The sequence below is a fragment of the Ambystoma mexicanum genome, chromosome 1q (genome assembly GCF_040938575.1).
Source record: "Ambystoma mexicanum isolate Mex_15411 chromosome 1q, UKY_AmexF1_1, whole genome shotgun sequence".
Lineage (NCBI taxonomy): Eukaryota > Metazoa > Chordata > Amphibia > Caudata > Ambystomatidae > Ambystoma > Ambystoma mexicanum.
In genome coordinates, this window is record NC_090922.1 from 704,085,177 (window position 1) to 704,099,141 (window position 13,965).

At 43.9% G+C, this 13,965-nt stretch overlaps 1 long non-coding RNA gene across 1 annotated transcript in view; it reads right to left on the reverse strand.

Moving 5' to 3' along the window:
* LOC138535639 (uncharacterized) overlaps positions 1 to 13,965 on the reverse strand; it is a 369,207-nt gene that overhangs the window by 227,674 nt on the left and 127,568 nt on the right. The window lies entirely within an intron of this gene.

Here is a 13,965-nt window from a genome sequence, read left to right on the forward strand (position 1 = left end):
TCGAAATGTGCAATTGGTCCTCCATTTTGTAGGGGCCTTTTTTTATGCACATGAACATTTTCAATGTTTAGTTTCTCTGTCCAGGTAAGGTTTTTCTGATGCTGTATCCTTTGTGCCAAGGCAAAAGGGCAGAGTGTCCTTGGGCCTCATTCCGAGTTTGGCGCAAAGGGATACCGGGCACCGGTAAGGACACCGGTGCCGGTAATCCCTTTGTGCCCTATTCCGAGTTCCCTTAGCGGGTCCCTTCCTCAGGCGTTAAGGACGGGACCCGTTAAGGGACTTTAGAGCTAATAATGGTACTGCAATTTGCGGTGCCGCTATTAGCGCCTTCCCCCTTCCCATTGAGCCCTATGGGGGCTCAAATGGGAATGGAGAATGGCTTTGTCAATGGGGATTTACCGGTCCCGCAAAGGTCGGAATAGTCCCCATTGAACGAGGGCGGACTAGGTACCGGTATTGGAGGTAGTCATGGCGCTAATAGCGCCATGATTACCTCCAAACTCGGAATGAGGCCCCTTGTCACATTATATTTTCTGCCAATTCATAGCATTATCACAACATAGTTTAATGGTAACATGGCAATTAAAACAGAAATTCAACATTGCCGCCTGTCATATTCTATTTCGTTGATGATGGGATTCTAAATTTAAATTGTCTCTTAGTTTTGTCCTGTATTGCTGAGCAATCACATTACAAAGGACACACCGCCTGAGGTCTGTTTTATAATCATGGTGGCATGGAGCCAAATGTTCCTAGAGTGCCGATCAAAAATGATTAGTTCCATTGTCCATAATAAGAAGTCGGATGAAAATGGATTTCTAGTAAGGCTGTAGGACCGGGCATGAATCAACTATACTCAGGATAGGTCGAATCTATGTTATAACATCGTATTTATTATTAGGAATTCAAAAATATCGATTTCTTTTTTGAATTTTCACACGTTTCCTCAAAAAACAATGCAGGGTAGACTGCCCGCAGTCCCCACTCACAGCCCCCACTTTAATGTTTTTTTCGAGGAAATGTGTGTAAATTCGATTTGAAAAATGTGCTGTGTTCTGCCTTGCAGTGTTCGTGCTCTATATTTTCGTGAAATACCAATAGGTCTAGGCCCTTGACCTCTGAAGGTGGACTTTTCACTGTTTCCGATGAATTAATTATATCAAATATTTTCTGAAAGCAAGTTTATCTGTTTGCTACTTAGCAACAAAATTAAAAGCAGGGTATGTTTCAAATTGGCTAGGCGCCGACCTTGTTTCATCGTTGAACAAGTGAGTTCTGGTACCTGCGATACTTGCCTGTGTTCTTGCACACTGCTAATTTGTTGGTTTATTAGTCAAAGTGTGGATAACTGGGATGAATGAAACCTGGATGTATTCCCTCACTTGTCGCATACATTTTGTGGTCTACTTTGGAATTGGGTTTGTCGAGCTAAGCTCTGAGTCAATGGGGCTCATTACGGGACCAGCGGAAACCGTGTTCGTGCCGTAAATATTTACCGGCACCTGACTTCCTGGTGCCACTGGGAGATCACAACCCCAGCGTCCTGTTAAGTCAGGTGCCAGTAAATTGTAAGTCCCCATTCCCAATGAGTCCCATAGGACTATGGGAGTGGGGACCACGGAATCACCAGCACAGTTGCTAATGGTGTCAGTGCTTCCGTGATGGTCTGCCTACCGTGGCTGGTGTGCCCGGCACACGGCTCCGGCAGGCTGACCTGTAGTATGCTGGTCCGGAAACAACTGTGCCGGTAAGCTTACCAGCACCCTTGTTTCCGGACCGGCATACTTGTAATGAGCCCCAATGTTTCCCAACATTTTGCTTCATCATATATAGGTTCTGTCAAACATGCACACACACAAAGACACAAAACACCCCCGTTTCCAGAATTCTGAAAAAGGTAATAGACCTGTAATGAAGATGAACACACAATCTGTACAGTCTGGCCTTTTTTTAAACGTTCTTATTGCAGTTATCCAGAGATCAGGAAATACATTTGTGGAAAATGCAGTGACGCTTACTGTAATTTGAAAGAGAAGAAATGATTGCAATAAACAAAGAGTTTTCAAAAATGCAATAAGATCTCACATATCAGTCTGCCAAAGTTTCTCTGAGGAAATTAAATTGTGACATGTTTTTTAAAACTCAGTCATGTGCTATCAATATCTGAAACAGTTTCTAATGCAACACAACACCAGCGTTTTTCATAATAAATGCAAAGCACTTAACATGATGTTTCCATCACCATAGAAGTGCTCATGTGCAGCTCGGAATTTAGAATTTTTAACAGGAGACTTGTATTTCATTCACGACTTATTTATTTAACTGAACTTGATTTCAAATAAACAAAACCTCTTTTGCAAACAACATGTAGACTGTGCTCGCAATACTCCTATAAAAAGCAGGCGTCCTTCGGCTCTGTTTAGTATAAAACAAACTTCATAACTTAGCTTTGAGAAACATAGGCCAGAAATCTCATATATGCAGCAGATCAAAAGCATTTTTCTTTTTCATTCTACGAGGAAATGTGGAAAATGCATCAGATGCAATCGGGTGGACACCTGATCTGCCACAAACTATATCCATCAAGCAAGGCCTTCCACTGATATTTGCCAAAAGGAAATAAGGATGAATCCTCCATAGCAAACATCACAAAGAGAACATTAGTGGATGTTCAGCAGATTTAGCTGTTTTATTTGCCTGCACTTGTTTTTGCAATTTACATTTTAATGTATTTTGATGGCAGCCAAACATACACAACATCATGTTTTGATTTCATTTACATATTATTTGACAGAGCAGTTTTTTTTAAAATTAACCAAACCTAGGCAAGATATTTTAACGGCCCAAACATAATGTTTGCACAGCATTGCAATGCATTGCAATGTTACTGGCCCAGAACGTTGCCACGCACCCACTCTACTATTTGAGTGCCTGGCAAAGGGGTGGTGTGCACTGAGATCATCACAGGCTGCCCCACTGATATGTGTGAGGCCCAATTGCATGTGTGCCTGATTGCACAAAGCAGAGGATATGGATGGCAAAGCCAGCAAAGTACAGAAGACTTCCGCCCCAGCAGTTACAATGCACCTTGCACTGCGACCAGTGCCTCTTGACGGAAGATTAATCACAGTAGAAACTAAAGCTGCATTGTGAATACAACTTCCAGGATGCAGGCATCAGTCTTGAGGGACCATGCTGCAGCCCTGAAAGACATTGCATCTGTCATCTAGTGACCTCAACTTTGAGAGGGGTTCTTGCTTGCCTGGGCAGCCATGCAAGACTCTGCGACCGCACGAGTGGTCATATACCATTAATAGGTTCTCTTGTAATTTGCAAGGACGTAGGCAACACGGTGCCCGCACCCCCTCTCCTGCCAATCCCACGAGCTACAGGATGCACATCGTCATATGCCATAGCAATTCTGCAATGCAATAGTTCTTGGATAGATTCTGAATGTTGGTTTATCTTCCACCAAACCAGTTAAAATATGTGTGTTTCCTATCCCACCACCATTAGACCATATGTTTGTGAGGGCACTTGTAGATCGCAGGTCAAGTTCCTAAATGTATAGAATCAAGTCTACACTGTCCATGTGAGAAGAGTGCATTTGTATAACCGCAAATGCTATTATTACTCAGCTCAACCATACTCGGTTGATCTGCCTGTAAAGAATGAATGGCTGAGTCTACCTTTCTAGAATTCGAAGCTGTAACCTGCAAGTTCCTTTCTGAGTGTTCACCCCAAAGTGTACTTATATTCATATGCATTTAGTCAGTAGTTTGATGTCAGTTGTCAGTGTTAATATAAATCTCTCCAGGCTGTGTTCAGTCTCTCAACAATTTAAGCAAGCTTTGGTCCCCTCAGTTTCTGCCACTCGCTGTAGGTCATGGGGGTGAAGCAGCCAAGGCAAATCCCCTGTAGGGTACCAACATATAGTATAACACTTTATTATTTTGAATCTCCACAGCGAGCCAGCAGAATAATATTTGTTATCATTGGTCTAAGTATGAAGTATATACAGAAGATATATGTGGCAGGAGTTTGTAGTTTGGTATCATTAACACCGGATTAACTGCAAATACAGGGTTTATAGTGGTCTACTTAGAAAACTACAATTCTCTTATGGGGCTTTAGACCAAATCCTGACTATTACACAATCAAGGCTAACTTCATTGGAGCGCATGTTCTAAACGGGAAGCCGTTACATGTTGAATACACATAGGCGGCTCCCCACCACCAAATTATGGTAATTTGCACGAAGGAGTGCAAACATGCTGGGCAAAAGGCGGCGTAGACAAGTGTTTTACCATCTTTTGCCCCGTAATTTTGCACTCCACCGTGCAAAGTGAGTAAATGCTGCCTAGCATGCTCTCTCACAATTACAATTAAACACTGCCTGCCATGCGAAAATTAAGTGGATTGCTGGCCCAGATGGTAACAATTTCTACACTGAACACAACGTATAGACAAGTAAAGAAGCATGTCCAGTACTATAACCTTGGTCTGTGACCATAACTAAGCATCAATCTGGTTGGCAAATCCATTATGCCTTCTGCAATTTGTTCCCATGCATGCAACGGTTATTTTGCTTTTGTATGATGCACTTTAATTTTTACCATTTGAGGTTTTGCTCCCTGGTGTCACACTGTGATTTCACCCCGGGAACCCAATGCAATTAGTGTCCTACCATGATTTAGCTCTTCAATGTCCAATGCTATTTGTCTGACTGGCTCCATATTATGTACACAGAAATGATGTTCCCACCAGGAATTATTTGGAGGAGTCTACTACACAATTGCTATCAATAAATGTGGTATACCTAGTAGAGGTTATGGCCATGCAACCCTAATATCAAGCACATGCTATGCAACGCATATATTGATAAATAAGTCAAATGCACAGTCAATGTACAGTGAAAGATTTAGTTTATATATATATTATTGTCTGTATGAATCGAAAACAACACGATAATAATGCCAACACACAAATGCACTGACTTGTACAGAAAAGAGTGCACACATTCATACCAAACCAAATAATTAAAACCACAGCAAAGAAGGGGGAGCCATACTATCTGGAACACATATAATAGTAAAGAATCAAGACAACCAAAGTATATAAAAATCGTACGTATGAAAAGTAGGGCAGCCCCTAGTGTTCCCTTCAATAAATAAAAAAGACCAATGACAAAAGTCAGCAGGGGCCCCTTTAGAATAGGAGTAGTTGGTCTAGGGGCCACCCTACTTTTCATATATACTATTATTATTATTAAGTCGAGAAAGAAATGCATGGGAACCAGACGGTGCACAAGTGACCCGCAGAGCCAAGAAGAACCATAAAGAGTCCAAGACCTTATCAGTGCCAGTGACGTGACCTCTCAGAACAGAAGGTAATAAGGGGAAAGGAATTACCAAACAGTTAAGCAGGACTCATTACAACTCAAATAAAACCTGTCCCAGTACTAATGAGAACATTATTGTAAATAAACTGAGGAATGAAAGCCGGGTTCATAAAAGACAGATCTACCGGAAATATACAAAGTGGGAGAGGAATAGAGTTGAAAAAGTGTCTTGGGAAAGGGGAAAGGTCATCCCAGGTCTCAAAAATGTGAAGGAGAACATAATAGTGAAAAGTATTGTAAATAAGCTGAGGAATGAGAATCAGAATCTACCGGAAATATACAAAGTGGGAGAGGATTCGCTTTGAAAACTCGTTATTTTGGGGAAAGGGAGAAGTCATCCCAAGACCCGAAGATGAGAATTAGAATGTAGTAAATAAAGACATTTGGGAAACAAATACCCAGGAGACCAGAAAGACTAAACTCACACATGAAACAGAACTCTTGCAAGAGAGGCTAGAACCTGAAAAGAAAGTGAGAAATAATGTATACAAAAGTACAATTTTTTGCATACAACTGGAGAGGAAAACTATCAGTCCCCTACAAGAGTTACAGAACGTAATCCAGAGGATACCAAGTGTCTATTTGCATATGGTCTATTGAATGGAAGGAAAGAACATAGAGAATCCTGTGACAAAACACAGTTACATATGTGGTAGGGTCAGAAAGGTTAGAGTTGGACAGTGGACGGACTTGTTTTTGAACATTCATCCTGACTAACAAGCTCCTTAGTTAGTAAAATAGGTAGGAAACACCCCATAGATATAGGGAGAGTTAGGCCTTATTTTGCTTTAGAATACATATCATGCATACATTGTCTTCACAACCTCTGTGTCCTTCTTGTGATCCTTCACACTATAGGGCATTAACAACGTGTGTCAATTGTCTGTGTCATTGTGTAGTACACATATCAAAACCAAATCGTCGCAGATTGGATTTTGGACAGATCTGGTTCACTGGGAGTTTAGAAATAAGGTTCACCCATCAATGTTAATGGATAAAATATATTATATACTCTGTTCCAATATGGCAGCTAAGAAGGTCCTAATTATTCCTTTGATAATACAGCTATGAGCATACGTTAAAATGTTTTCCAAAATGGTTGCATTTCATTGAATGCCAAAGCATGCAGCAATTTTACAGAGGTGGTCATCCATACATTAGGTGATGAATCTTTTGAATGGGCCATCATAACTTTGATAAATCATAGCGATATCAAACAGATAATGCCTTGAAGTTCTTGTAAAGATAGTGACACATAGGAGCTCATAACGTCAATGAAAGATGTAAAAGCCTTGCGTAAGGCTTTTGCCCGCCCCCCATTGACACCATAGCTCATTTTCATTCATTTGTATGGCAGAGCAGAGGAATGTAACACAACTTGCGTTTGCGCCACCTTCTTTCCTCTACGCCATGCAAATGCTCCAGCATTTGCACCAGCATGGATTTTCATGCCAGGTGCAAATTCTGACGATCCCTATGGGTCTGCCAGATTTATACACCAACATAAAGCAGACAGGACCTATAGGGATCTATTATAAAGACTGGTCACCATGCTTGCATGGCAAGCAGCATTTACAATTACAAGTAAACACTGTCCGACAATCTTGCATGTTGGACAGTATTTATTTTCACTGTGAACAGTGCTTACCATGCACGCATCGTAAGCAGTGTTCACAAATGTCAGAGAGCGTGGTAAGTGGCGCTCACAATGAAAAGTAAACACTGCCTTGCTTGCCAGGCAGCATTTACTCACTTTGCACTGCAGAGCGCAAATATGAAGGGCAAAAGGCAGCGTATAGGTTTGTACGCCGCCTTTTGCCATTTACATTTGCACACTGCAGTGCAAGTGACCACAATTTAGCTGCGGGGACCCGACTATGTTAGTGTAAACATAACAGTCACTGCAACCGAATTATGCATTTCAGGAGCATGAGCTCCATAGTAATTCATGTACTTTCACAGGCTATTATGCCTGAGGAAGCTACAGTAAGAAGACCTTAACGCTCATGATAAACTTTGTCTGTGCATTAATCAATCATCAAAAAAGATTAGATAAATAAGGAGTGCTTCCATTATCCTCCTCAACAAATTGATGAACTAATACTTAGGTTGACGGTTCAGCAAATATTCTTACAATCGTTTTTACACTGGCAGAACAGCAAAGTGGGAAGTTGAATGATTACTGAACACATCGATTCAGCATCTGCTCAATAGATCACCTGCAAATCAGGTAATAACATTTCAAACAGGGGGCATTCATTCAAATATAACTCATTAGTACACAATAATATGGTGTACTTAAAGATTCATGTATTGTTTCCCAAGTATCTGTGAGCAACCTGAAGGTGTCTCCCTAGCTAGTCCCTGGGGATCTGTCATCCAGGTGGCAAGAACACGGCCATCGCTATTGGATCCAGTTCATGGGGGTGGACCAGTGAGGGAGGATCACCTGGATGGGACGTCCTCTGGGAGTGGGAGTGGGACACTGACGGGTGAGATGCGGTATCCCCATTCCTTTAACACCTTTTCCCCATCCTTTTTCGTAGGACGTTCCAAACCACTGCTCCTTCCTTGTCCAACACAAGCACTTTCACACAACACAAAGGACAATGGACTAATACCTGAGCCATTTACCTGACATGTCCCGATACAAGTGTCAGGCAAAGTCAGACAATTGATCAAAATCGCACACACTTGATGGCCCTTTCCCTTCCTCACAGGGATAAAAGGTGGAGCTAGAGAACACAGTCTGAGAAAGTCGAGCACGGCAGACAGTAGGATGAGACGGCTACCATGCAGCAGTTTAAGAGAAGGAGAAAGGCGGTGAGGAGAGAAGTGACCTTGCCCTTTTCAACCCAGACCCACAGAGCCTTCCTGGAAGAGAGCCTAAAACCGCAAACAATAGCACAAGTGTCCTGCAGCAGATGTCAGTGGTACACGGGGCAAACCTATGCTGATAAGCAGGAGTGAGGGAAGCTCCCTCGTCCATCATACCGGCCTTGACTCCAGAGAGGCAACAGCCAAGTGGTTCATCACAGCCGGTGAGTCGAGGGGAGAATTGTTAAGAACCGGGCTGTGTTGAATGAGAAGCACAGAGTGGTAAGTTTGAACCAAAGCTGATGAACTTTGAATGAACTGTAAACGTGTGGTAGGTTGATGGGATTAGGTAGAGAGAATGGGGTAGAAATGGGTGGGGTAGAGACAATGGGGGTAGTATTAGGTGGGAGTAGAGTGAGAGGGGGTAAGGAAATGTGTGGGTGTAGAGAGGGTGGGGGTATGGTGGGTGGGATGGGGTAGAGAGAATGGGGGTAGTATTAGGTGGAAGTAGGAGTAGGGCTGTGGGTGGTGGTAGAGAGATTTAGGGTAGGATGGGTGGAGTAGAAAGTGTGGTGATTGGGTAGGTGGGTGGGGTATATAGAGTAGGGGTATGGTGAGTGGGTGCTAGTAGAGAGAGTTGAGACAAAATGGGTGGGTGGATGGGTGTAGAGAGTGGGGCTAGGGTGGGTTGGTGATGTTATAGAGAGTGGGGTAAGGGTGGTGGGGTACAGTGCATGGGGATAAGGTGGTTGGCATGGGGTAGAGAGAATGGGGTAGAGTAGGGTGAGTGGGATAGAGAGAATGGGGTAGTATTAGGTGGGAGTAGAGAGAGTGGAGTTAGGGCTGATAGTGGCTGTACAGAGAGTGGGGGTTTGGTGGGTAGGTGGTGGTAGAGAGATTTGGGGTAGGGTGGGTGGCAGTAGAGAGAGTGGGGTTTAGGTGGGTGGGGTTAGAGAGGGAGGGGATAAGATGAGAGGGTGGTAGGGTGGGTAAATGGGTGGAGTTAGAGAGAGTGGGGTGTGTGGGTGATGTTAGTTGGTTGGGAAAATAAACAGGAAGAAAAAAGCAGCCTCTGCCGACTTGTCAAAAGTTGCCCAAAATAGCCCAAACAAAACCCAATCAGCACATTGGGTGGGATGGGCAGTAGATAGTAGAGAGAGTGGGTGGGTGGGGTTAGAGAGAGTTGGCGTGAGGGGTAGAGAGAGTGTTTTTCAAAATACGCAGTTGCAACAAATGTTCCCATAACTGCAACAAGCACCCACAATGTGTTGTGAAATTAGTAAACATCTGTTTGCAAATATTGGCCATTTTCTTTTAGTGCCTGATGGAACTTTATGTCCTAGTCCATATCTGGTTCAAACCACCTCAATACGCCATAAATGTGGCCCCTTCCGGTCACTGAAGCAGAAAGTTTGCAACCTAGTAATCTACCTCAACAGATCCCTGTGATTTCTCCTCAAGTAAATATTCTTATAAAACACGTTTTACCACCTATGGTCCTGAGTGGGATCCTGCCTTTGCTGTTCATGCCCTAACAAAGCTCACCTGTCCTTGTAGTGGTATATTTATGCCTAGATTATTACAACACTCTGTATACACGGCTACTCACCAGGAATGTGATGTCATGTGAAGCCAGCAACCCCGTCCCGTGAGGAAGGGGCAGCCCGGATCATGTGAGGAGAAGGAAGGGGAGGGGCAGTACGTGTGAGGGACACATTCAATAAAGACGTGTGTCACAACCCTCTCATGGTGTCTGTGTCTTATCTTTTACTTGTGGCAACAATGGAAGTTGTGTGGGCCAACCTCCTCGGATCACCAACATGGTAGACCTGCTAAAGGGTGCCACGGTATTTTAGAAACTGGACCTTACTAAGGATATCATCAACTGGAACCGAGCAAGTAGTCAAGGTACATAACCACATTTGTCACACCTAGGGCTGTACAGGTATAAATGCCTCAGTTTTGGAGACGCATCAGCCGCAGAGATTTTCGAGGCGGAGATACATAATATCATTAAGCATATTCCCAACTGTTTAAATTATAGTGACGACATCCTGTATTCGGAAAAAATCAAGAACAACACGATAACACCCTCACGAGAGTGTGTATGGCGCTTGAAGAAGCTCATTTCATGCTAAATAGAGGAAAATGTGAATTCAGGAAGCACACTCTTCCTTTCGTTGGACACCTATTCTCGGCGCAGCGCATGACCCCGGACCCGGAGATGGTGACCACCCTCACTGAGACAGACCCACCAACAAATGTGTCTGATCTATGCTAGCTATTGTACCAATACATCCAGGACTTTGGATCAGTAAGTGAACCCCTGAGAGCATTGACGAAACAGCAAGAAACATTTGTGCAGATAAGCGCATGTCAACAGGCATTTGAAACAATTCGACAATGAATAGCTGACACCAAAAACATGGCATGCTTTAACACGGCAAAGGAGATGAAACTGATTGTGGATGCTAGCCCAATAGGGTTGGGTGCCATTCTGACACAGATTGATCCCAGGGACAGCGGGGTGCGTCACATTGTCTCGTACGCCAGCAGAAGTCTGTCGAGGACTGAACAAGCATACTCGCAAGCTGAAAAAGAAGGCCTAGCTGTGGTATGGGCCTCTGAGCATGTTCATCTTTTCCTCTATGGGAAACCTTTCAAAGTGGTCACTGACCACTAAGCTCTACTCTTCATTTATGGGAGCACTCACGCAAAAATGCCCCCCAGAATGGAACAGTGGGCTCTGAGATTGTGAGACTACAGCTTCCGCATTATTCATTGTCCAGAGAAGGATGACAATCCTGCTGATTTTCTATCACGATATCCATGTAAGAACCCCCTCCCTGTAGCCATTCCGAAAGGAATTGAAATGGCTCACATTGCACAGGAAACAGAAAATGACCAGGCCATGCAAATCATCTTCAGATGCATGGAGTCAGGTTGATGGAGGCAGGCCAGGCAAGTGGGCGAGGGCACCAATCCAGATATCCAACAAGATCTCAGTAGTTTGGTTGATGTGAGGGAGAAGTCGGCTCGATACGAAGTAGGGCTTTTACTCAAAGGAACTAAGATAGTAATTCCTCGGACACTACAAATAAAGATTATGGAACTGGCACATGAAGGACACTGTGGGATTGTGTCTACCAAGAGAATGCTACGACAGAAAATATGGTTTCCACAATTAGATACGTAAGTGGGAACACTGCTCCGACAATGTCCCACGTGCGCATTCATCAACCCTACCAAACATCTGGAGCAATTGTGCATGACAGACCTTCCTGAGAAAGCATGAGATGGCAGTGGATTTTTTTTTGGGCTCCTGGAAGGCAGGGAATACATATTTGTGACAGTAGTGAATACTCTCAATTGCCAGATCTACAACTGGTACCCTTCACCTCTACCTGCCACACCATACCTGCGCTGGACAGGATGCTTGCCGCCTATGGAATACCAAGAATAGTAAAATCCAACAATGGACCCCCTTCACTGGGCAGGAATTTAAGATGTTTGCAGAATACATGGGTTTCACCCACAGATGTGTCACACTGCTATGGCCACAGGCTAATGGAACCGTAGAACGCTTTATGACCAACATGTGTAGATTGCGCATCTAACAGGAGAGCCTATGGAGAAGATCTTATATCCGCTGCTGCTTGATTATCGTAACCCAGTACCACTGAAAAGCATTGTCAGAAGTGATGTTTGGGGCAGAACATACACACAAGAATCCTGCATGTTATGACTGCTGAAGAGATATATAAGGGAGACCCTGAGATGGGGGAGTGAGACATGAGTGCCAAGGAAACCATGAAATAGGGAGCTGATGTGGCTTGGGGAGCTTGTGAGAATGATCTGGAGGTGGGGATGTTGTGATAGTGCATCAGCCATATACTCGGTAACACACGGCTTCTTTTGACAAGGAGCCACTGACGGTCACTCGGGTCAAAGGGTCTCTTGTCACTGCTGAAGAGGAGAGGAGAGAGGTGACCCAAAACTCCTCACACTTCATAGAATGCCTGGGATCATCGTGACAAGATCTTCATCCGAGGAACTTGATCCGCAGGAGTGGGATGAACCCTATGGAGGAGATGGCGAGGACCACAGTGAAGAGCGAGTCAGTTCACCTGTGAGAGGGAGCCATAACCACCCACACTGAAATCTGACGGAGAGGCCCTAGCGGGCCAGAACCAGCCTCAGAGACTCATTGAAGAAATTAACTGAGAAATTATGTTTTGTTAAGAAAGGAGGGGAGGTGTAGTCATGTGAAACCAGAACCCTTGTCACGTGAGGAAGGCGAAGCACGTATCATGTGAGAAGGAGCGAGGGGAGGGGCAGTACGAGTAAGGGACACGCTCAATAAAGACGTGTGTCACAACCCTCTCCTGGTGTCTGCTTCTTTTCTTTTACTTGTGGCAAGAATGGAACCCGTGTGGGTTTAACCTGATGTCTGGGTAGACATCAAATGGAAGATACTAAAATGACACCATGCACATTATAGTGCTGCACTTTTGATCTTCACCCTAAAGAGAACCAACCACGTCCATCATGCAGTGAAGCTCCTAGACTGGCTTCCGATAACAGAACACATAACTTTGAATACTCTCAGCATTGTTCATAAAACACTGCCTGGGCGCACCACACAATATTTCAGAACACTGGCTGAAACATAACAGCCGACCAGAGGACTAAAGTCTGTTTATCCTTTAACCCTGCACATGGAGTCAGACTAGCCCCTATCAGTCTGTAGCACCCTCCATCTCTTCTCTTTCATCCCTCTCCCCCACTTCATTCTACCTAAGAGCACTATAGAGAAGAGACATAGACTGTGTATTTGATCATTTAATTACAATATAAAGGGACCTATAGAGCTCCAGCCCTACTCATTCAACCTTCCCCAAATAATGTTGAAGTGGCGTCTGGTGGCATGAGCACGTAACACAATAGATAACTAAAATATTGTGCCCCAAACTATACATTATACGAACATATGTCACAATTGAATAAAGTGTCATATAAAGCACAAGGCCCAAGGCCAAGTGATGTATAAAGGCACACAATTTGCGGGTGACTTTAAATCTTTTTATACATGTGCGTTTAAATGCTAGGGGATTATCTATAACAGCAAAAAAGAACAAATGCTCTCTTGTGATAATCCAAAATAAGAGCACAGTCATAGATATTAATGTCAGTGTAAAGTTATAGATGAAAGAGCCGTTTATATAGTTACCAGTGTGTTTCCCTAGTGAGCAACAGGATGTGCCCTGAAATAGGAATGAAGAGGAAGGTGCCTCAGAGCAGGCATGTGGCTTGGGCGAGCATGGGCCTTAGGGCACAGATGGCCTTCACAGCAGGAATAGGCTTTGAAGCAGGTATGTCCTTCGGCAGGGGTGGCTCTGAAGGTGAGTATGGGTCTTGGAAGTTATGGGTGCCGGGGTTAAAATGGGTCTCATGTATAGAATGGCCTGGATGGTAGTAGGTCTCGGCGGGATGTATGAATGATCCTTAGCTGAGAGGATGGGAGAGGGTTAGGAAACATGTGTGGAATGGATAGCGCACGTGGGGGGAGCAGTGAAACGGTATCTGTCAGGTACAAGGTGATACGACTTGGTTGATAACGTGTAAACCGCTTGCTCCGATGTTCTGATTAGATGATTATATGAGATTATTCTAAACTGTAAATTATATCTCTTTTACGTTGCAATTTGTATCATTCTAACACAGAATTATAGATGGGTGGCCGTGAA